This window comes from Bos grunniens, chromosome 21, assembly GCF_055505025.1.
Source record: "Bos grunniens cultivar Pamir isolate PY7600 chromosome 21, Bosgru_T2T1.0, whole genome shotgun sequence".
Taxonomy (NCBI): domain Eukaryota; kingdom Metazoa; phylum Chordata; class Mammalia; order Artiodactyla; family Bovidae; genus Bos; species Bos grunniens.
The window spans coordinates 68,436,631-68,459,043 of record NC_141185.1 but is presented as its reverse complement, the minus strand read 5'-3'; the positions used below and the strand labels follow the sequence as shown (position 1 = coordinate 68,459,043).

The window sequence follows — 22,413 nt, the reverse complement described above, 5'->3', positions numbered from 1 at the left end:
CCCAGGCCAGGTTGAGTGGCCCAAAATGGAAGACTGTTGGCAACAGGTTACCCATCGCATATTCCGTGATAGCCAGCCTCTCGAGATGAATATCATGAATCCCCAGAGACAACTGGACAAGTGGCCCTTGCGTGTACAGATGGAACAACCATGGCGGTAAGCAGCCTTTCTTCAAGGAGACCTAGTGGTTTGGCTCCAGGGATCTGGGCATGGGATTCACACTCTCACCTTCTGGGGTTTCCCTGGGGCATGCAAGGTCCCAGGGCCTGAAGCTTGGCTGCCCCAAGGCTGCAATCTGCACAGTCCTGAATGCTGACCTGATCAAGCTCACTGACTTTCCTGGGATGGAGGTGGCGACTTTGCTCATGCAGCACCTAGAGCACACGTGCTTGGATCGATGATGACTCCCACAAATGCATTCCTTGGAAATCTGAACAAAATGAGTGAGCCATCACTACCGTCTCCTCATCGGAACTGAGGTCCAGCACGTGATTTCCAGTGGATCGAAGGGCCAGGGTCACATTTCATTTGCTCCCTGGGGCGTGAGCAGCCAAGTGTGCAAGCTGAGGGTGATGGCCTCTTGTGGTATGGAGATGAGCCATGAGGAAAATGCCCTGACCTCCCAACCTCGGGATAGGGCTAGGGACCATGAGTCATCTCTGGTTACATAAGGCTAACCAAGGCTTTTGTCTCCTGGTATGTATGATTCTGTTGGTAGCAGAGAAGTGGAAGCCATTTGAGAGTATCTGGACTGCCACTGAGTTTGTCAGCCACACTGCCTTTGCCTGAAAGTGTTTTCACTCATGTCCTGAAAGGAGTCATGGCTTCGGACAAGTTTCTATGTCATGTTCTTCTGGGGGACGGGATGCCGCATAGTTTTCTCCTGATGGTCAGAGGAGATCATTGGGCAGAGTGTCCAGGAGGTGGGCCAAGCTGATGGCCCCTCGTCTGATTGTTTCTTTGGTTGGTATGTGAGTGGGCACTAGTGTTGGGAGAGTGAGCCTTGCAGATGCATTAGGGCATTTCCAAGGGTGAAAGTCCTGAGTCAACAGGAGGGACCTGCACATTGCTCTGAGGTGGGCAGTTGTCGGGGGAGAGCAAAGCTTGGGGATCGTGAAATGTACCTCAAGTGGTGGTGGAACCCATGGATGGATGGGCAGGTGAATGGATCGGCAAGTCAGTCAGGTTCCCTGAATTCTGGGTTGCCTTCAGGTTTGGTTGGAGTGAGAGTGGGGAAGGACTGTGGTGGCAGGTTCATAGGTTCATGGACTATTGAACAGTTGGCCTCTCCCGTGATTGGTTTCCTTTGCTGCAGACCTCCAGAGCCATAAGTGGTTCCCCAGGTGGTGTCTTATCTTGTCCTGGCCTGGGCGTCATATGAAGCAGAGGGGATGTTTTCTGTCCATCTTGCCATGTTCTCCCCACGTGCATGGAGTGAATTTGTGCCTCAAGACATCCCAGTGTCATTTCTATTCCCAGCCCACCTATCCTTGCCCAAGTTTAGTAACTCTTCCCAGAAATTAGCTGGCAGGGACCCTGTGGAAATAGGGGAGTCAGATGAGTGGCTACAGTTTTAAGGGCAGGAGAAGCTCTCTGGTGTGGTGCTTAGCAGCAAGGCTGTGCTCTTCTGTGAATCTGTAGCCAGAGGTGTTATGTGAGTTCAATCATTGTGCCTCTTTGCTGAGTTCCGTGGTGTCATGACTGGTGTTTCAGGATGGTCGTGAACAACCTGAGTTTCATATTGTGTCTGGGCTCATGGCAGTGATGTTACTGGCTCAAAAAGAACGAGGTGGCGTGACAAGTGACTCAGTTGCTCTAAAGGGTGGAGCCTCAGCATCTTTGTGCTTTGGAATGGCTCCAATGGCCTGTAGCTCTTCGTGTTTTTCAAGGAAGGGCTTTAGCATGGCTTTGACCAGGAGGCAGGCACGCTCATGTGTCAACCAGGCTGAGTCCACCGGGGCCCTTTTGTCATGGGGCTGAAAGCCATTTTTCATGGATATGCTGCATATCAGAGAAGGGGCTTAATGACATGGAGGCCCTCAGGTACCTTTTATCCTTTCCCATGCTGGTGAGTCCATTGTGAGCAGAGTAGGTGCCAAGAGTGGGTGTGTTTCCCTGGAAGGTCAATGGCTATTAGGTGAAGGGGGCCCCATTCACCTGAGGGGGTCTCGGGGTTCTTGGGGGACATCATTAAATTGTGTTGGCCAGGACGGTACGTGGAGTGGAATTGCAGGCCTGAGACCAGGCAGTTGGCAGATTGGCATTCTTTGTCCTGATGGTCCCTTGACTCTGAATGTATCCGTGCACCAACACATCCCTGTTTGGCTGCCTACACAGCACACCTTCTTGCAGCAATTGAATGGTAGATGCCAGAATGATTGGCAGTGCTCCCGGAGGCCTGGCCTCTTTCCCCAGTACACCTGGTGCTCTTCCTCACACATGTGTTTTCTTGCCCCAGGCCAGGTTGAGTGGCCCAAAATGGAAGACTGTTGGCAACAGGTTACCCATCGCATATTCCGTGATAGCCAGCCTCTCGAGATGAATATCATGAATCCCCAGAGACAACTGGACAAGTGGCCCTTGCGTGTACAGATGGAACAACCATGGCGGTAAGCAGCCTTTCTTCAAGGAGACCTAGTGGTTTGGCTCCAGGGATCTGGGCATGGGATTCACACTCTCACCTTCTGGGGTTTCCCTGGGGCATGCAAGGTCCCAGGGCCTGAAGCTTGGCTGCCCCAAGGCTGCAATCTGCACAGTCCTGAATGCTGACCTGATCAAGCTCACTGACTTTCCTGGGATGGAGGTGGCGACTTTGCTCATGCAGCACCTAGAGCACACGTGCTTGGATCGATGATGACTCCCACAAATGCATTCCTTGGAAATCTGAACAAAATGAGTGAGCCATCACTACCGTCTCCTCATCGGAACTGAGGTCCAGCACGTGATTTCCAGTGGATCGAAGGGCCAGGGTCACATTTCATTTGCTCCCTGGGGCGTGAGCAGCCAAGTGTGCAAGCTGAGGGTGATGGCCTCTTGTGGTATGGAGATGAGCCATGAGGAAAATGCCCTGACCTCCCAACCTCGGGATAGGGCTAGGGACCATGAGTCATCTCTGGTTACATAAGGCTAACCAAGGCTTTTGTCTCCTGGTATGTATGATTCTGTTGGTAGCAGAGAAGTGGAAGCCATTTGAGAGTATCTGGACTGCCACTGAGTTTGTCAGCCACACTGCCTTTGCCTGAAAGTGTTTTCACTCATGTCCTGAAAGGAGTCATGGCTTCGGACAAGTTTCTATGTCATGTTCTTCTGGGGGACGGGATGCCGCATAGTTTTCTCCTGATGGTCAGAGGAGATCATTGGGCAGAGTGTCCAGGAGGTGGGCCAAGCTGATGGCCCCTCGTCTGATTGTTTCTTTGGTTGGTATGTGAGTGGGCACTAGTGTTGGGAGAGTGAGCCTTGCAGATGCATTAGGGCATTTCCAAGGGTGAAAGTCCTGAGTCAACAGGAGGGACCTGCACATTGCTCTGAGGTGGGCAGTTGTCGGGGGAGAGCAAAGCTTGGGGATCGTGAAATGTACCTCAAGTGGTGGTGGAACCCATGGATGGATGGGCAGGTGAATGGATCGGCAAGTCAGTCAGGTTCCCTGAATTCTGGGTTGCCTTCAGGTTTGGTTGGAGTGAGAGTGGGGAAGGACTGTGGTGGCAGGTTCATAGGTTCATGGACTATTGAACAGTTGGCCTCTCCCGTGATTGGTTTCCTTTGCTGCAGACCTCCAGAGCCATAAGTGGTTCCCCAGGTGGTGTCTTATCTTGTCCTGGCCTGGGCGTCATATGAAGCAGAGGGGATGTTTTCTGTCCATCTTGCCATGTTCTCCCCACGTGCATGGAGTGAATTTGTGCCTCAAGACATCCCAGTGTCATTTCTATTCCCAGCCCACCTATCCTTGCCCAAGTTTAGTAACTCTTCCCAGAAATTAGCTGGCAGGGACCCTGTGGAAATAGGGGAGTCAGATGAGTGGCTACAGTTTTAAGGGCAGGAGAAGCTCTCTGGTGTGGTGCTTAGCAGCAAGGCTGTGCTCTTCTGTGAATCTGTAGCCAGAGGTGTTATGTGAGTTCAATCATTGTGCCTCTTTGCTGAGTTCCGTGGTGTCATGACTGGTGTTTCAGGATGGTCGTGAACAACCTGAGTTTCATATTGTGTCTGGGCTCATGGCAGTGATGTTACTGGCTCAAAAAGAACGAGGTGGCGTGACAAGTGACTCAGTTGCTCTAAAGGGTGGAGCCTCAGCATCTTTGTGCTTTGGAATGGCTCCAATGGCCTGTAGCTCTTCGTGTTTTTCAAGGAAGGGCTTTAGCATGGCTTTGACCAGGAGGCAGGCACGCTCATGTGTCAACCAGGCTGAGTCCACCGGGGCCCTTTTGTCATGGGGCTGAAAGCCATTTTTCATGGATATGCTGCATATCAGAGAAGGGGCTTAATGACATGGAGGCCCTCAGGTACCTTTTATCCTTTCCCATGCTGGTGAGTCCATTGTGAGCAGAGTAGGTGCCAAGAGTGGGTGTGTTTCCCTGGAAGGTCAATGGCTATTAGGTGAAGGGGGCCCCATTCACCTGAGGGGGTCTCGGGGTTCTTGGGGGACATCATTAAATTGTGTTGGCCAGGACGGTACGTGGAGTGGAATTGCAGGCCTGAGACCAGGCAGTTGGCAGATTGGCATTCTTTGTCCTGATGGTCCCTTGACTCTGAATGTATCCGTGCACCAACACATCCCTGTTTGGCTGCCTACACAGCACACCTTCTTGCAGCAATTGAATGGTAGATGCCAGAATGATTGGCAGTGCTCCCGGAGGCCTGGCCTCTTTCCCCAGTACACCTGGTGCTCTTCCTCACACATGTGTTTTCTTGCCCCAGGCCAGGTTGAGTGGCCCAAAATGGAAGACTGTTGGCAACAGGTTACCCATCGCATATTCCGTGATAGCCAGCCTCTCGAGATGAATATCATGAATCCCCAGAGACAACTGGACAAGTGGCCCTTGCGTGTACAGATGGAACAACCATGGCGGTAAGCAGCCTTTCTTCAAGGAGACCTAGTGGTTTGGCTCCAGGGATCTGGGCATGGGATTCACACTCTCACCTTCTGGGGTTTCCCTGGGGCATGCAAGGTCCCAGGGCCTGAAGCTTGGCTGCCCCAAGGCTGCAATCTGCACAGTCCTGAATGCTGACCTGATCAAGCTCACTGACTTTCCTGGGATGGAGGTGGCGACTTTGCTCATGCAGCACCTAGAGCACACGTGCTTGGATCGATGATGACTCCCACAAATGCATTCCTTGGAAATCTGAACAAAATGAGTGAGCCATCACTACCGTCTCCTCATCGGAACTGAGGTCCAGCACGTGATTTCCAGTGGATCGAAGGGCCAGGGTCACATTTCATTTGCTCCCTGGGGCGTGAGCAGCCAAGTGTGCAAGCTGAGGGTGATGGCCTCTTGTGGTATGGAGATGAGCCATGAGGAAAATGCCCTGACCTCCCAACCTCGGGATAGGGCTAGGGACCATGAGTCATCTCTGGTTACATAAGGCTAACCAAGGCTTTTGTCTCCTGGTATGTATGATTCTGTTGGTAGCAGAGAAGTGGAAGCCATTTGAGAGTATCTGGACTGCCACTGAGTTTGTCAGCCACACTGCCTTTGCCTGAAAGTGTTTTCACTCATGTCCTGAAAGGAGTCATGGCTTCGGACAAGTTTCTATGTCATGTTCTTCTGGGGGACGGGATGCCGCATAGTTTTCTCCTGATGGTCAGAGGAGATCATTGGGCAGAGTGTCCAGGAGGTGGGCCAAGCTGATGGCCCCTCGTCTGATTGTTTCTTTGGTTGGTATGTGAGTGGGCACTAGTGTTGGGAGAGTGAGCCTTGCAGATGCATTAGGGCATTTCCAAGGGTGAAAGTCCTGAGTCAACAGGAGGGACCTGCACATTGCTCTGAGGTGGGCAGTTGTCGGGGGAGAGCAAAGCTTGGGGATCGTGAAATGTACCTCAAGTGGTGGTGGAACCCATGGATGGATGGGCAGGTGAATGGATCGGCAAGTCAGTCAGGTTCCCTGAATTCTGGGTTGCCTTCAGGTTTGGTTGGAGTGAGAGTGGGGAAGGACTGTGGTGGCAGGTTCATAGGTTCATGGACTATTGAACAGTTGGCCTCTCCCGTGATTGGTTTCCTTTGCTGCAGACCTCCAGAGCCATAAGTGGTTCCCCAGGTGGTGTCTTATCTTGTCCTGGCCTGGGCGTCATATGAAGCAGAGGGGATGTTTTCTGTCCATCTTGCCATGTTCTCCCCACGTGCATGGAGTGAATTTGTGCCTCAAGACATCCCAGTGTCATTTCTATTCCCAGCCCACCTATCCTTGCCCAAGTTTAGTAACTCTTCCCAGAAATTAGCTGGCAGGGACCCTGTGGAAATAGGGGAGTCAGATGAGTGGCTACAGTTTTAAGGGCAGGAGAAGCTCTCTGGTGTGGTGCTTAGCAGCAAGGCTGTGCTCTTCTGTGAATCTGTAGCCAGAGGTGTTATGTGAGTTCAATCATTGTGCCTCTTTGCTGAGTTCCGTGGTGTCATGACTGGTGTTTCAGGATGGTCGTGAACAACCTGAGTTTCATATTGTGTCTGGGCTCATGGCAGTGATGTTACTGGCTCAAAAAGAACGAGGTGGCGTGACAAGTGACTCAGTTGCTCTAAAGGGTGGAGCCTCAGCATCTTTGTGCTTTGGAATGGCTCCAATGGCCTGTAGCTCTTCGTGTTTTTCAAGGAAGGGCTTTAGCATGGCTTTGACCAGGAGGCAGGCACGCTCATGTGTCAACCAGGCTGAGTCCACCGGGGCCCTTTTGTCATGGGGCTGAAAGCCATTTTTCATGGATATGCTGCATATCAGAGAAGGGGCTTAATGACATGGAGGCCCTCAGGTACCTTTTATCCTTTCCCATGCTGGTGAGTCCATTGTGAGCAGAGTAGGTGCCAAGAGTGGGTGTGTTTCCCTGGAAGGTCAATGGCTATTAGGTGAAGGGGGCCCCATTCACCTGAGGGGGTCTCGGGGTTCTTGGGGGACATCATTAAATTGTGTTGGCCAGGACGGTACGTGGAGTGGAATTGCAGGCCTGAGACCAGGCAGTTGGCAGATTGGCATTCTTTGTCCTGATGGTCCCTTGACTCTGAATGTATCCGTGCACCAACACATCCCTGTTTGGCTGCCTACACAGCACACCTTCTTGCAGCAATTGAATGGTAGATGCCAGAATGATTGGCAGTGCTCCCGGAGGCCTGGCCTCTTTCCCCAGTACACCTGGTGCTCTTCCTCACACATGTGTTTTCTTGCCCCAGGCCAGGTTGAGTGGCCCAAAATGGAAGACTGTTGGCAACAGGTTACCCATCGCATATTCCGTGATAGCCAGCCTCTCGAGATGAATATCATGAATCCCCAGAGACAACTGGACAAGTGGCCCTTGCGTGTACAGATGGAACAACCATGGCGGTAAGCAGCCTTTCTTCAAGGAGACCTAGTGGTTTGGCTCCAGGGATCTGGGCATGGGATTCACACTCTCACCTTCTGGGGTTTCCCTGGGGCATGCAAGGTCCCAGGGCCTGAAGCTTGGCTGCCCCAAGGCTGCAATCTGCACAGTCCTGAATGCTGACCTGATCAAGCTCACTGACTTTCCTGGGATGGAGGTGGTGACTTTGCTCATGCAGCACCTAGAGCACACGTGCTTGGATCGATGATGACTCCCACAAATGCATTCCTTGGAAATCTGAACAAAATGAGTGAGCCATCACTACCGTCTCCTCATCGGAACTGAGGTCCAGCACGTGATTTCCAGTGGATCGAAGGGCCAGGGTCACATTTCATTTGCTCCCTGGGGCGTGAGCAGCCAAGTGTGCAAGCTGAGGGTGATGGCCTCTTGTGGTATGGAGATGAGCCATGAGGAAAATGCCCTGACCTCCCAACCTCGGGATAGGGCTAGGGACCATGAGTCATCTCTGGTTACATAAGGCTAACCAAGGCTTTTGTCTCCTGGTATGTATGATTCTGTTGGTAGCAGAGAAGTGGAAGCCATTTGAGAGTATCTGGACTGCCACTGAGTTTGTCAGCCACACTGCCTTTGCCTGAAAGTGTTTTCACTCATGTCCTGAAAGGAGTCATGGCTTCGGACAAGTTTCTATGTCATGTTCTTCTGGGGGACGGGATGCCGCATAGTTTTCTCCTGATGGTCAGAGGAGATCATTGGGCAGAGTGTCCAGGAGGTGGGCCAAGCTGATGGCCCCTCGTCTGATTGTTTCTTTGGTTGGTATGTGAGTGGGCACTAGTGTTGGGAGAGTGAGCCTTGCAGATGCATTAGGGCATTTCCAAGGGTGAAAGTCCTGAGTCAACAGGAGGGACCTGCACATTGCTCTGAGGTGGGCAGTTGTCGGGGGAGAGCAAAGCTTGGGGATCGTGAAATGTACCTCAAGTGGTGGTGGAACCCATGGATGGATGGGCAGGTGAATGGATCGGCAAGTCAGTCAGGTTCCCTGAATTCTGGGTTGCCTTCAGGTTTGGTTGGAGTGAGAGTGGGGAAGGACTGTGGTGGCAGGTTCATAGGTTCATGGACTATTGAACAGTTGGCCTCTCCCGTGATTGGTTTCCTTTGCTGCAGACCTCCAGAGCCATAAGTGGTTCCCCAGGTGGTGTCTTATCTTGTCCTGGCCTGGGCGTCATATGAAGCAGAGGGGATGTTTTCTGTCCATCTTGCCATGTTCTCCCCACGTGCATGGAGTGAATTTGTGCCTCAAGACATCCCAGTGTCATTTCTATTCCCAGCCCACCTATCCTTGCCCAAGTTTAGTAACTCTTCCCAGAAATTAGCTGGCAGGGACCCTGTGGAAATAGGGGAGTCAGATGAGTGGCTACAGTTTTAAGGGCAGGAGAAGCTCTCTGGTGTGGTGCTTAGCAGCAAGGCTGTGCTCTTCTGTGAATCTGTAGCCAGAGGTGTTATGTGAGTTCAATCATTGTGCCTCTTTGCTGAGTTCCGTGGTGTCATGACTGGTGTTTCAGGATGGTCGTGAACAACCTGAGTTTCATATTGTGTCTGGGCTCATGGCAGTGATGTTACTGGCTCAAAAAGAACGAGGTGGCGTGACAAGTGACTCAGTTGCTCTAAAGGGTGGAGCCTCAGCATCTTTGTGCTTTGGAATGGCTCCAATGGCCTGTAGCTCTTCGTGTTTTTCAAGGAAGGGCTTTAGCATGGCTTTGACCAGGAGGCAGGCACGCTCATGTGTCAACCAGGCTGAGTCCACCGGGGCCCTTTTGTCATGGGGCTGAAAGCCATTTTTCATGGATATGCTGCATATCAGAGAAGGGGCTTAATGACATGGAGGCCCTCAGGTACCTTTTATCCTTTCCCATGCTGGTGAGTCCATTGTGAGCAGAGTAGGTGCCAAGAGTGGGTGTGTTTCCCTGGAAGGTCAATGGCTATTAGGTGAAGGGGGCCCCATTCACCTGAGGGGGTCTCGGGGTTCTTGGGGGACATCATTAAATTGTGTTGGCCAGGACGGTACGTGGAGTGGAATTGCAGGCCTGAGACCAGGCAGTTGGCAGATTGGCATTCTTTGTCCTGATGGTCCCTTGACTCTGAATGTATCCGTGCACCAACACATCCCTGTTTGGCTGCCTACACAGCACACCTTCTTGCAGCAATTGAATGGTAGATGCCAGAATGATTGGCAGTGCTCCCGGAGGCCTGGCCTCTTTCCCCAGTACACCTGGTGCTCTTCCTCACACATGTGTTTTCTTGCCCCAGGCCAGGTTGAGTGGCCCAAAATGGAAGACTGTTGGCAACAGGTTACCCATCGCATATTCCGTGATAGCCAGCCTCTCGAGATGAATATCATGAATCCCCAGAGACAACTGGACAAGTGGCCCTTGCGTGTACAGATGGAACAACCATGGCGGTAAGCAGCCTTTCTTCAAGGAGACCTAGTGGTTTGGCTCCAGGGATCTGGGCATGGGATTCACACTCTCACCTTCTGGGGTTTCCCTGGGGCATGCAAGGTCCCAGGGCCTGAAGCTTGGCTGCCCCAAGGCTGCAATCTGCACAGTCCTGAATGCTGACCTGATCAAGCTCACTGACTTTCCTGGGATGGAGGTGGCGACTTTGCTCATGCAGCACCTAGAGCACACGTGCTTGGATCGATGATGACTCCCACAAATGCATTCCTTGGAAATCTGAACAAAATGAGTGAGCCATCACTACCGTCTCCTCATCGGAACTGAGGTCCAGCACGTGATTTCCAGTGGATCGAAGGGCCAGGGTCACATTTCATTTGCTCCCTGGGGCGTGAGCAGCCAAGTGTGCAAGCTGAGGGTGATGGCCTCTTGTGGTATGGAGATGAGCCATGAGGAAAATGCCCTGACCTCCCAACCTCGGGATAGGGCTAGGGACCATGAGTCATCTCTGGTTACATAAGGCTAACCAAGGCTTTTGTCTCCTGGTATGTATGATTCTGTTGGTAGCAGAGAAGTGGAAGCCATTTGAGAGTATCTGGACTGCCACTGAGTTTGTCAGCCACACTGCCTTTGCCTGAAAGTGTTTTCACTCATGTCCTGAAAGGAGTCATGGCTTCGGACAAGTTTCTATGTCATGTTCTTCTGGGGGACGGGATGCCGCATAGTTTTCTCCTGATGGTCAGAGGAGATCATTGGGCAGAGTGTCCAGGAGGTGGGCCAAGCTGATGGCCCCTCGTCTGATTGTTTCTTTGGTTGGTATGTGAGTGGGCACTAGTGTTGGGAGAGTGAGCCTTGCAGATGCATTAGGGCATTTCCAAGGGTGAAAGTCCTGAGTCAACAGGAGGGACCTGCACATTGCTCTGAGGTGGGCAGTTGTCGGGGGAGAGCAAAGCTTGGGGATCGTGAAATGTACCTCAAGTGGTGGTGGAACCCATGGATGGATGGGCAGGTGAATGGATCGGCAAGTCAGTCAGGTTCCCTGAATTCTGGGTTGCCTTCAGGTTTGGTTGGAGTGAGAGTGGGGAAGGACTGTGGTGGCAGGTTCATAGGTTCATGGACTATTGAACAGTTGGCCTCTCCCGTGATTGGTTTCCTTTGCTGCAGACCTCCAGAGCCATAAGTGGTTCCCCAGGTGGTGTCTTATCTTGTCCTGGCCTGGGCGTCATATGAAGCAGAGGGGATGTTTTCTGTCCATCTTGCCATGTTCTCCCCACGTGCATGGAGTGAATTTGTGCCTCAAGACATCCCAGTGTCATTTCTATTCCCAGCCCACCTATCCTTGCCCAAGTTTAGTAACTCTTCCCAGAAATTAGCTGGCAGGGACCCTGTGGAAATAGGGGAGTCAGATGAGTGGCTACAGTTTTAAGGGCAGGAGAAGCTCTCTGGTGTGGTGCTTAGCAGCAAGGCTGTGCTCTTCTGTGAATCTGTAGCCAGAGGTGTTATGTGAGTTCAATCATTGTGCCTCTTTGCTGAGTTCCGTGGTGTCATGACTGGTGTTTCAGGATGGTCGTGAACAACCTGAGTTTCATATTGTGTCTGGGCTCATGGCAGTGATGTTACTGGCTCAAAAAGAACGAGGTGGCGTGACAAGTGACTCAGTTGCTCTAAAGGGTGGAGCCTCAGCATCTTTGTGCTTTGGAATGGCTCCAATGGCCTGTAGCTCTTCGTGTTTTTCAAGGAAGGGCTTTAGCATGGCTTTGACCAGGAGGCAGGCACGCTCATGTGTCAACCAGGCTGAGTCCACCGGGGCCCTTTTGTCATGGGGCTGAAAGCCATTTTTCATGGATATGCTGCATATCAGAGAAGGGGCTTAATGACATGGAGGCCCTCAGGTACCTTTTATCCTTTCCCATGCTGGTGAGTCCATTGTGAGCAGAGTAGGTGCCAAGAGTGGGTGTGTTTCCCTGGAAGGTCAATGGCTATTAGGTGAAGGGGGCCCCATTCACCTGAGGGGGTCTCGGGGTTCTTGGGGGACATCATTAAATTGTGTTGGCCAGGACGGTACGTGGAGTGGAATTGCAGGCCTGAGACCAGGCAGTTGGCAGATTGGCATTCTTTGTCCTGATGGTCCCTTGACTCTGAATGTATCCGTGCACCAACACATCCCTGTTTGGCTGCCTACACAGCACACCTTCTTGCAGCAATTGAATGGTAGATGCCAGAATGATTGGCAGTGCTCCCGGAGGCCTGGCCTCTTTCCCCAGTACACCTGGTGCTCTTCCTCACACATGTGTTTTCTTGCCCCAGGCCAGGTTGAGTGGCCCAAAATGGAAGACTGTTGGCAACAGGTTACCCATCGCATATTCCGTGATAGCCAGCCTCTCGAGATGAATATCATGAATCCCCAGAGACAACTGGACAAGTGGCCCTTGCGTGTACAGATGGAACAACCATGGCGGTAAGCAGCCTTTCTTCAAGGAGACCTAGTGGTTTGGCTCCAGGGATCTGGGCATGGGATTCACACTCTCACCTTCTGGGGTTTCCCTGGGGCATGCAAGGTCCCAGGGCCTGAAGCTTGGCTGCCCCAAGGCTGCAATCTGCACAGTCCTGAATGCTGACCTGATCAAGCTCACTGACTTTCCTGGGATGGAGGTGGCGACTTTGCTCATGCAGCACCTAGAGCACACGTGCTTGGATCGATGATGACTCCCACAAATGCATTCCTTGGAAATCTGAACAAAATGAGTGAGCCATCACTACCGTCTCCTCATCGGAACTGAGGTCCAGCACGTGATTTCCAGTGGATCGAAGGGCCAGGGTCACATTTCATTTGCTCCCTGGGGCGTGAGCAGCCAAGTGTGCAAGCTGAGGGTGATGGCCTCTTGTGGTATGGAGATGAGCCATGAGGAAAATGCCCTGACCTCCCAACCTCGGGATAGGGCTAGGGACCATGAGTCATCTCTGGTTACATAAGGCTAACCAAGGCTTTTGTCTCCTGGTATGTATGATTCTGTTGGTAGCAGAGAAGTGGAAGCCATTTGAGAGTATCTGGACTGCCACTGAGTTTGTCAGCCACACTGCCTTTGCCTGAAAGTGTTTTCACTCATGTCCTGAAAGGAGTCATGGCTTCGGACAAGTTTCTATGTCATGTTCTTCTGGGGGACGGGATGCCGCATAGTTTTCTCCTGATGGTCAGAGGAGATCATTGGGCAGAGTGTCCAGGAGGTGGGCCAAGCTGATGGCCCCTCGTCTGATTGTTTCTTTGGTTGGTATGTGAGTGGGCACTAGTGTTGGGAGAGTGAGCCTTGCAGATGCATTAGGGCATTTCCAAGGGTGAAAGTCCTGAGTCAACAGGAGGGACCTGCACATTGCTCTGAGGTGGGCAGTTGTCGGGGGAGAGCAAAGCTTGGGGATCGTGAAATGTACCTCAAGTGGTGGTGGAACCCATGGATGGATGGGCAGGTGAATGGATCGGCAAGTCAGTCAGGTTCCCTGAATTCTGGGTTGCCTTCAGGTTTGGTTGGAGTGAGAGTGGGGAAGGACTGTGGTGGCAGGTTCATAGGTTCATGGACTATTGAACAGTTGGCCTCTCCCGTGATTGGTTTCCTTTGCTGCAGACCTCCAGAGCCATAAGTGGTTCCCCAGGTGGTGTCTTATCTTGTCCTGGCCTGGGCGTCATATGAAGCAGAGGGGATGTTTTCTGTCCATCTTGCCATGTTCTCCCCACGTGCATGGAGTGAATTTGTGCCTCAAGACATCCCAGTGTCATTTCTATTCCCAGCCCACCTATCCTTGCCCAAGTTTAGTAACTCTTCCCAGAAATTAGCTGGCAGGGACCCTGTGGAAATAGGGGAGTCAGATGAGTGGCTACAGTTTTAAGGGCAGGAGAAGCTCTCTGGTGTGGTGCTTAGCAGCAAGGCTGTGCTCTTCTGTGAATCTGTAGCCAGAGGTGTTATGTGAGTTCAATCATTGTGCCTCTTTGCTGAGTTCCGTGGTGTCATGACTGGTGTTTCAGGATGGTCGTGAACAACCTGAGTTTCATATTGTGTCTGGGCTCATGGCAGTGATGTTACTGGCTCAAAAAGAACGAGGTGGCGTGACAAGTGACTCAGTTGCTCTAAAGGGTGGAGCCTCAGCATCTTTGTGCTTTGGAATGGCTCCAATGGCCTGTAGCTCTTCGTGTTTTTCAAGGAAGGGCTTTAGCATGGCTTTGACCAGGAGGCAGGCACGCTCATGTGTCAACCAGGCTGAGTCCACCGGGGCCCTTTTGTCATGGGGCTGAAAGCCATTTTTCATGGATATGCTGCATATCAGAGAAGGGGCTTAATGACATGGAGGCCCTCAGGTACCTTTTATCCTTTCCCATGCTGGTGAGTCCATTGTGAGCAGAGTAGGTGCCAAGAGTGGGTGTGTTTCCCTGGAAGGTCAATGGCTATTAGGTGAAGGGGGCCCCATTCACCTGAGGGGGTCTCGGGGTTCTTGGGGGACATCATTAAATTGTGTTGGCCAGGACGGTACGTGGAGTGGAATTGCAGGCCTGAGACCAGGCAGTTGGCAGATTGGCATTCTTTGTCCTGATGGTCCCTTGACTCTGAATGTATCCGTGCACCAACACATCCCTGTTTGGCTGCCTACACAGCACACCTTCTTGCAGCAATTGAATGGTAGATGCCAGAATGATTGGCAGTGCTCCCGGAGGCCTGGCCTCTTTCCCCAGTACACCTGGTGCTCTTCCTCACACATGTGTTTTCTTGCCCCAGGCCAGGTTGAGTGGCCCAAAATGGAAGACTGTTGGCAACAGGTTACCCATCGCATATTCCGTGATAGCCAGCCTCTCGAGATGAATATCATGAATCCCCAGAGACAACTGGACAAGTGGCCCTTGCGTGTACAGATGGAACAACCATGGCGGTAAGCAGCCTTTCTTCAAGGAGACCTAGTGGTTTGGCTCCAGGGATCTGGGCATGGGATTCACACTCTCACCTTCTGGGGTTTCCCTGGGGCATGCAAGGTCCCAGGGCCTGAAGCTTGGCTGCCCCAAGGCTGCAATCTGCACAGTCCTGAATGCTGACCTGATCAAGCTCACTGACTTTCCTGGGATGGAGGTGGCGACTTTGCTCATGCAGCACCTAGAGCACACGTGCTTGGATCGATGATGACTCCCACAAATGCATTCCTTGGAAATCTGAACAAAATGAGTGAGCCATCACTACCGTCTCCTCATCGGAACTGAGGTCCAGCACGTGATTTCCAGTGGATCGAAGGGCCAGGGTCACATTTCATTTGCTCCCTGGGGCGTGAGCAGCCAAGTGTGCAAGCTGAGGGTGATGGCCTCTTGTGGTATGGAGATGAGCCATGAGGAAAATGCCCTGACCTCCCAACCTCGGGATAGGGCTAGGGACCATGAGTCATCTCTGGTTACATAAGGCTAACCAAGGCTTTTGTCTCCTGGTATGTATGATTCTGTTGGTAGCAGAGAAGTGGAAGCCATTTGAGAGTATCTGGACTGCCACTGAGTTTGTCAGCCACACTGCCTTTGCCTGAAAGTGTTTTCACTCATGTCCTGAAAGGAGTCATGGCTTCGGACAAGTTTCTATGTCATGTTCTTCTGGGGGACGGGATGCCGCATAGTTTTCTCCTGATGGTCAGAGGAGATCATTGGGCAGAGTGTCCAGGAGGTGGGCCAAGCTGATGGCCCCTCGTCTGATTGTTTCTTTGGTTGGTATGTGAGTGGGCACTAGTGTTGGGAGAGTGAGCCTTGCAGATGCATTAGGGCATTTCCAAGGGTGAAAGTCCTGAGTCAACAGGAGGGACCTGCACATTGCTCTGAGGTGGGCAGTTGTCGGGGGAGAGCAAAGCTTGGGGATCGTGAAATGTACCTCAAGTGGTGGTGGAACCCATGGATGGATGGGCAGGTGAATGGATCGGCAAGTCAGTCAGGTTCCCTGAATTCTGGGTTGCCTTCAGGTTTGGTTGGAGTGAGAGTGGGGAAGGACTGTGGTGGCAGGTTCATAGGTTCATGGACTATTGAACAGTTGGCCTCTCCCGTGATTGGTTTCCTTTGCTGCAGACCTCCAGAGCCATAAGTGGTTCCCCAGGTGGTGTCTTATCTTGTCCTGGCCTGGGCGTCATATGAAGCAGAGGGGATGTTTTCTGTCCATCTTGCCATGTTCTCCCCACGTGCATGGAGTGAATTTGTGCCTCAAGACATCCCAGTGTCATTTCTATTCCCAGCCCACCTATCCTTGCCCAAGTTTAGTAACTCTTCCCAGAAATTAGCTGGCAGGGACCCTGTGGAAATAGGGGAGTCAGATGAGTGGCTACAGTTTTAAGGGCAGGAGAAGCTCTCTGGTGTGGTGCTTAGCAGCAAGGCTGTGCTCTTCTGTGAATCTGTAGCCAGAGGTGTTATGTGAGTTCAATCATTGTGCCTCTTTGCTGAGTTCCGTGGTGTCATGACTGGTGTTTCAGGATGGTCGTGAACAACCTGAGTTTCATATTGTGTCTGGGCTCATGGCAGTGATGTTACTGGCTCAAAAAGAACGAGGTGGCGTGACAAGTGACTCAGTTGCTCTAAAGGGTGGAGCCTCAGCATCTTTGTGCTTTGGAATGGCTCCAATGGCCTGTAGCTCTTCGTGTTTTTCAAGGAAGGGCTTTAGCATGGCTTTGACCAGGAGGCAGGCACGCTCATGTGTCAACCAGGCTGAGTCCACCGGGGCCCTTTTGTCATGGGGCTGAAAGCCATTTTTCATGGATATGCTGCATATCAGAGAAGGGGCTTAATGACATGGAGGCCCTCAGGTACCTTTTATCCTTTCCCATGCTGGTGAGTCCATTGTGAGCAGAGTAGGTGCCAAGAGTGGGTGTGTTTCCCTGGAAGGTCAATGGCTATTAGGTGAAGGGGGCCCCATTCACCTGAGGGGGTCTCGGGGTTCTTGGGGGACATCATTAAATTGTGTTGGCCAGGACGGTACGTGGAGTGGAATTGCAGGCCTGAGACCAGGCAGTTGGCAGATTGGCATTCTTTGTCCTGATGGTCCCTTGACTCTGAATGTATCCGTGCACCAACACATCCCTGTTTGGCTGCCTACACAGCACACCTTCTTGCAGCAATTGAATGGTAGATGCCAGAATGATTGGCAGTGCTCCCGGAGGCCTGGCCTCTTTCCCCAGTACACCTGGTGCTCTTCCTCACACATGTGTTTTCTTGCCCCAGGCCAGGTTGAGTGGCCCAAAATGGAAGACTGTTGGCAACAGGTTACCCATCGCATATTCCGTGATAGCCAGCCTCTCGAGATGAATATCATGAATCCCCAGAGACAACTGGACAAGTGGCCCTTGCGTGTACAGATGGAACAACCATGGCGGTAAGCAGCCTTTCTTCAAGGAGACCTAGTGGTTTGGCTCCAGGGATCTGGGCATGGGATTCACACTCTCACCTTCTGGGGTTTCCCTGGGGCATGCAAGGTCCCAGGGCCTGAAGCTTGGCTGCCCCAAGGCTGCAATCTGCACAGTCCTGAATGCTGACCTGATCAAGCTCACTGACTTTCCTGGGATGGAGGTGGCGACTTTGCTCATGCAGCACCTAGAGCACACGTGCTTGGATCGATGATGACTCCCACAAATGCATTCCTTGGAAATCTGAACAAAATGAGTGAGCCATCACTACCGTCTCCTCATCGGAACTGAGGTCCAGCACGTGATTTCCAGTGGATCGAAGGGCCAGGGTCACATTTCATTTGCTCCCTGGGGCGTGAGCAGCCAAGTGTGCAAGCTGAGGGTGATGGCCTCTTGTGGTATGGAGATGAGCCATGAGGAAAATGCCCTGACCTCCCAACCTCGGGATAGGGCTAGGGACCATGAGTCATCTCTGGTTACATAAGGCTAACCAAGGCTTTTGTCTCCTGGTATGTATGATTCTGTTGGTAGCAGAGAAGTGGAAGCCATTTGAGAGTATCTGGACTGCCACTGAGTTTGTCAGCCACACTGCCTTTGCCTGAAAGTGTTTTCACTCATGTCCTGAAAGGAGTCATGGCTTTGGACAAGTTTCTATGTCATGTTCTTCTGGGGGACGGGATGCCGCATAGTTTTCTCCTGATGGTCAGAGGAGATCATTGGGCAGAGTGTCCAGGAGGTGGGCCAAGCTGATGGCCCCTCGTCTGATTGTTTCTTTGGTTGGTATGTGAGTGGGCACTAGTGTTGGGAGAGTGAGCCTTGCAGATGCATTAGGGCATTTCCAAGGGTGAAAGTCCTGAGTCAACAGGAGGGACCTGCACATTGCTCTGAGGTGGGCAGTTGTCGGGGGAGAGCAAAGCTTGGGGATCGTGAAATGTACCTCAAGTGGTGGTGGAACCCATGGATGGATGGGCAGGTGAATGGATCGGCAAGTCAGTCAGGTTCCCTGAATTCTGGGTTGCCTTCAGGTTTGGTTGGAGTGAGAGTGGGGAAGGACTGTGGTGGCAGGTTCATAGGTTCATGGACTATTGAACAGTTGGCCTCTCCCGTGATTGGTTTCCTTTGCTGCAGACCTCCAGAGCCATAAGTGGTTCCCCAGGTGGTGTCTTATCTTGTCCTGGCCTGGGCGTCATATGAAGCAGAGGGGATGTTTTCTGTCCATCTTGCCATGTTCTCCCCACGTGCATGGAGTGAATTTGTGCCTCAAGACATCCCAGTGTCATTTCTATTCCCAGCCCACCTATCCTTGCCCAAGTTTAGTAACTCTTCCCAGAAATTAGCTGGCAGGGACCCTGTGGAAATAGGGGAGTCAGATGAGTGGCTACAGTTTTAAGGGCAGGAGAAGCTCTCTGGTGTGGTGCTTAGCAGCAAGGCTGTGCTCTTCTGTGAATCTGTAGCCAGAGGTGTTATGTGAGTTCAATCATTGTGCCTCTTTGCTGAGTTCCGTGGTGTCATGACTGGTGTTTCAGGATGGTCGTGAACAACCTGAGTTTCATATTGTGTCTGGGCTCATGGCAGTGATGTTACTGGCTCAAAAAGAACGAGGTGGCGTGACAAGTGACTCAGTTGCTCTAAAGGGTGGAGCCTCAGCATCTTTGTGCTTTGGAATGGCTCCAATGGCCTGTAGCTCTTCGTGTTTTTCAAGGAAGGGCTTTAGCATGGCTTTGACCAGGAGGCAGGCACGCTCATGTGTCAACCAGGCTGAGTCCACCGGGGCCCTTTTGTCATGGGGCTGAAAGCCATTTTTCATGGATATGCTGCATATCAGAGAAGGGGCTTAATGACATGGAGGCCCTCAGGTACCTTTTATCCTTTCCCATGCTGGTGAGTCCATTGTGAGCAGAGTAGGTGCCAAGAGTGGGTGTGTTTCCCTGGAAGGTCAATGGCTATTAGGTGAAGGGGGCCCCATTCACCTGAGGGGGTCTCGGGGTTCTTGGGGGACATCATTAAATTGTGTTGGCCAGGACGGTACGTGGAGTGGAATTGCAGGCCTGAGACCAGGCAGTTGGCAGATTGGCATTCTTTGTCCTGATGGTCCCTTGACTCTGAATGTATCCGTGCACCAACACATCCCTGTTTGGCTGCCTACACAGCACACCTTCTTGCAGCAATTGAATGGTAGATGCCAGAATGATTGGCAGTGCTCCCGGAGGCCTGGCCTCTTTCCCCAGTACACCTGGTGCTCTTCCTCACACATGTGTTTTCTTGCCCCAGGCCAGGTTGAGTGGCCCAAAATGGAAGACTGTTGGCAACAGGTTACCCATCGCATATTCCGTGATAGCCAGCCTCTCGAGATGAATATCATGAATCCCCAGAGACAACTGGACAAGTGGCCCTTGCGTGTACAGATGGAACAACCATGGCGGTAAGCAGCCTTTCTTCAAGGAGACCTAGTGGTTTGGCTCCAGGGATCTGGGCATGGGATTCACACTCTCACCTTCTGGGGTTTCCCCGGGGCATGCAAGGTCCCAGGGCCTGAAGCTTGGCTGCCCCAAGGCTGCAATCTGCACAGTCCTGAATGCTGACCTGATCAAGCTCACTGACTTTCCTGGGATGGAGGTGGCGACTTTGCTCATGCAGCACCTAGAGCACACGTGCTTGGATCGATGATGACTCCCACAAATGCATTCCTTGGAAATCTGAACAAAATGAGTGAGCCATCACTACCGTCTCCTCATCGGAACTGAGGTCCAGCACGTGATTTCCAGTGGATCGAAGGGCCAGGGTCACATTTCATTTGCTCCCTGGGGCGTGAGCAGCCAAGTGTGCAAGCTGAGGGTGATGGCCTCTTGTGGTATGGAGATGAGCCATGAGGAAAATGCCCTGACCTCCCAACCTCGGGATAGGGCTAGGGACCATGAGTCATCTCTGGTTACATAAGGCTAACCAAGGCTTTTGTCTCCTGGTATGTATGATTCTGTTGGTAGCAGAGAAGTGGAAGCCATTTGAGAGTATCTGGACTGCCACTGAGTTTGTCAGCCACACTGCCTTTGCCTGAAAGTGTTTTCACTCATGTCCTGAAAGGAGTCATGGCTTCGGACAAGTTTCTATGTCATGTTCTTCTGGGGGACGGGATGCCGCATAGTTTTCTCCTGATGGTCAGAGGAGATCATTGGGCAGAGTGTCCAGGAGGTGGGCCAAGCTGATGGCCCCTCGTCTGATTGTTTCTTTGGTTGGTATGTGAGTGGGCACTAGTGTTGGGAGAGTGAGCCTTGCAGATGCATTAGGGCATTTCCAAGGGTGAAAGTCCTGAGTCAACAGGAGGGACCTGCACATTGCTCTGAGGTGGGCAGTTGTCGGGGGAGAGCAAAGCTTGGGGATCGTGAAATGTACCTCAAGTGGTGGTGGAACCCATGGATGGATGGGCAGGTGAATGGATCGGCAAGTCAGTCAGGTTCCCTGAATTCTGGGTTGCCTTCAGGTTTGGTTGGAGTGAGAGTGGGGAAGGACTGTGGTGGCAGGTTCATAGGTTCATGGACTATTGAACAGTTGGCCTCTCCCGTGATTGGTTTCCTTTGCTGCAGACCTCCAGAGCCATAAGTGGTTCCCCAGGTGGTGTCTTATCTTGTCCTGGCCTGGGCGTCATATGAAGCAGAGGGGATGTTTTCTGTCCATCTTGCCATGTTCTCCCCACGTGCATGGAGTGAATTTGTGCCTCAAGACATCCCAGTGTCATTTCTATTCCCAGCCCACCTATCCTTGCCCAAGTTTAGTAACTCTTCCCAGAAATTAGCTGGCAGGGACCCTGTGGAAATAGGGGAGTCAGATGAGTGGCTACAGTTTTAAGGGCAGGAGAAGCTCTCTGGTGTGGTGCTTAGCAGCAAGGCTGTGCTCTTCTGTGAATCTGTAGCCAGAGGTGTTATGTGAGTTCAATCATTGTGCCTCTTTGCTGAGTTCCGTGGTGTCATGACTGGTGTTTCAGGATGGTCGTGAACAACCTGAGTTTCATATTGTGTCTGGGCTCATGGCAGTGATGTTACTGGCTCAAAAAGAACGAGGTGGCGTGACAAGTGACTCAGTTGCTCTAAAGGGTGGAGCCTCAGCATCTTTGTGCTTTGGAATGGCTCCAATGGCCTGTAGCTCTTCGTGTTTTTCAAGGAAGGGCTTTAGCATGGCTTTGACCAGGAGGCAGGCACGCTCATGTGTCAACCAGGCTGAGTCCACCGGGGCCCTTTTGTCATGGGGCTGAAAGCCATTTTTCATGGATATGCTGCATATCAGAGAAGGGGCTTAATGACATGGAGGCCCTCAGGTACCTTTTATCCTTTCCCATGCTGGTGAGTCCATTGTGAGCAGAGTAGGTGCCAAGAGTGGGTGTGTTTCCCTGGAAGGTCAATGGCTATTAGGTGAAGGGGGCCCCATTCACCTGAGGGGGTCTCGGGGTTCTTGGGGGACATCATTAAATTGTGTTGGCCAGGACGGTACGTGGAGTGGAATTGCAGGCCTGAGACCAGGCAGTTGGCAGATTGGCATTCTTTGTCCTGATGGTCCCTTGACTCTGAATGTATCCGTGCACCAACACATCCCTGTTTGGCTGCCTACACAGCACACCTTCTTGCAGCAATTGAATGGTAGATGCCAGAATGATTGGCAGTGCTCCCGGAGGCCTGGCCTCTTTCCCCAGTACACCTGGTGCTCTTCCTCACACATGTGTTTTCTTGCCCCAGGCCAGGTTGAGTGGCCCAAAATGGAAGACTGTTGGCAACAGGTTACCCATCGCATATTCCGTGATAGCCAGCCTCTCGAGATGAATATCATGAATCCCCAGAGACAACTGGACAAGTGGCCCTTGCGTGTACAGATGGAACAACCATGGCGGTAAGCAGCCTTTCTTCAAGGAGACCTAGTGGTTTGGCTCCAGGGATCTGGGCATGGGATTCACACTCTCACCTTCTGGGGTTTCCCTGGGGCATGCAAGGTCCCAGGGCCTGAAGCTTGGCTGCCCCAAGGCTGCAATCTGCACAGTCCTGAATGCTGACCTGATCAAGCTCACTGACT

At 52.1% G+C, this 22,413-nt stretch overlaps 1 long non-coding RNA gene and 9 other non-coding genes across 13 annotated transcripts in view; all 10 read left to right on the top strand.

The window, feature by feature from the left end:
• LOC147349867 (uncharacterized) overlaps positions 1-22,413 on the top strand; it is a 78,123-nt gene that overhangs the window by 33,964 nt on the left and 21,746 nt on the right. For all 4 annotated transcript variants that reach the window (XR_015150184.1, XR_015150182.1, XR_015150183.1 and 1 more), the window contains one exon: positions 1-22,413. This exon is cut by the window's left edge and continues 14,713 nt beyond it; it is cut by the window's right edge and continues 21,746 nt beyond it. This is a non-coding gene — a long non-coding RNA (uncharacterized LOC147349867).
• On the top strand, positions 392-483 carry LOC147349885 (small nucleolar RNA SNORD116). The gene has a single exon (XR_015150713.1). It is a non-coding gene; the product is annotated as a small nucleolar RNA SNORD116 (small nucleolar RNA).
• LOC147349884 (small nucleolar RNA SNORD116) lies at positions 2,845-2,936 on the top strand. The gene has a single exon (XR_015150712.1). It is a non-coding gene; the product is annotated as a small nucleolar RNA SNORD116 (small nucleolar RNA).
• On the top strand, positions 5,298-5,389 carry LOC147349883 (small nucleolar RNA SNORD116). The gene has a single exon (XR_015150711.1). It is a non-coding gene; the product is annotated as a small nucleolar RNA SNORD116 (small nucleolar RNA).
• LOC147349882 (small nucleolar RNA SNORD116) lies at positions 7,751-7,842 on the top strand. Its single transcript, XR_015150710.1, has one exon. It is a non-coding gene; the product is annotated as a small nucleolar RNA SNORD116 (small nucleolar RNA).
• Positions 10,204-10,295, top strand: LOC147349881 (small nucleolar RNA SNORD116). The gene has a single exon (XR_015150709.1). It is a non-coding gene; the product is annotated as a small nucleolar RNA SNORD116 (small nucleolar RNA).
• LOC147349880 (small nucleolar RNA SNORD116) lies at positions 12,657-12,748 on the top strand. Its single transcript, XR_015150708.1, has one exon. It is a non-coding gene; the product is annotated as a small nucleolar RNA SNORD116 (small nucleolar RNA).
• Positions 15,110-15,201, top strand: LOC147349879 (small nucleolar RNA SNORD116). The gene has a single exon (XR_015150707.1). It is a non-coding gene; the product is annotated as a small nucleolar RNA SNORD116 (small nucleolar RNA).
• On the top strand, positions 17,563-17,654 carry LOC147349878 (small nucleolar RNA SNORD116). Its single transcript, XR_015150706.1, has one exon. It is a non-coding gene; the product is annotated as a small nucleolar RNA SNORD116 (small nucleolar RNA).
• Positions 20,016-20,107, top strand: LOC147349877 (small nucleolar RNA SNORD116). Its single transcript, XR_015150705.1, has one exon. It is a non-coding gene; the product is annotated as a small nucleolar RNA SNORD116 (small nucleolar RNA).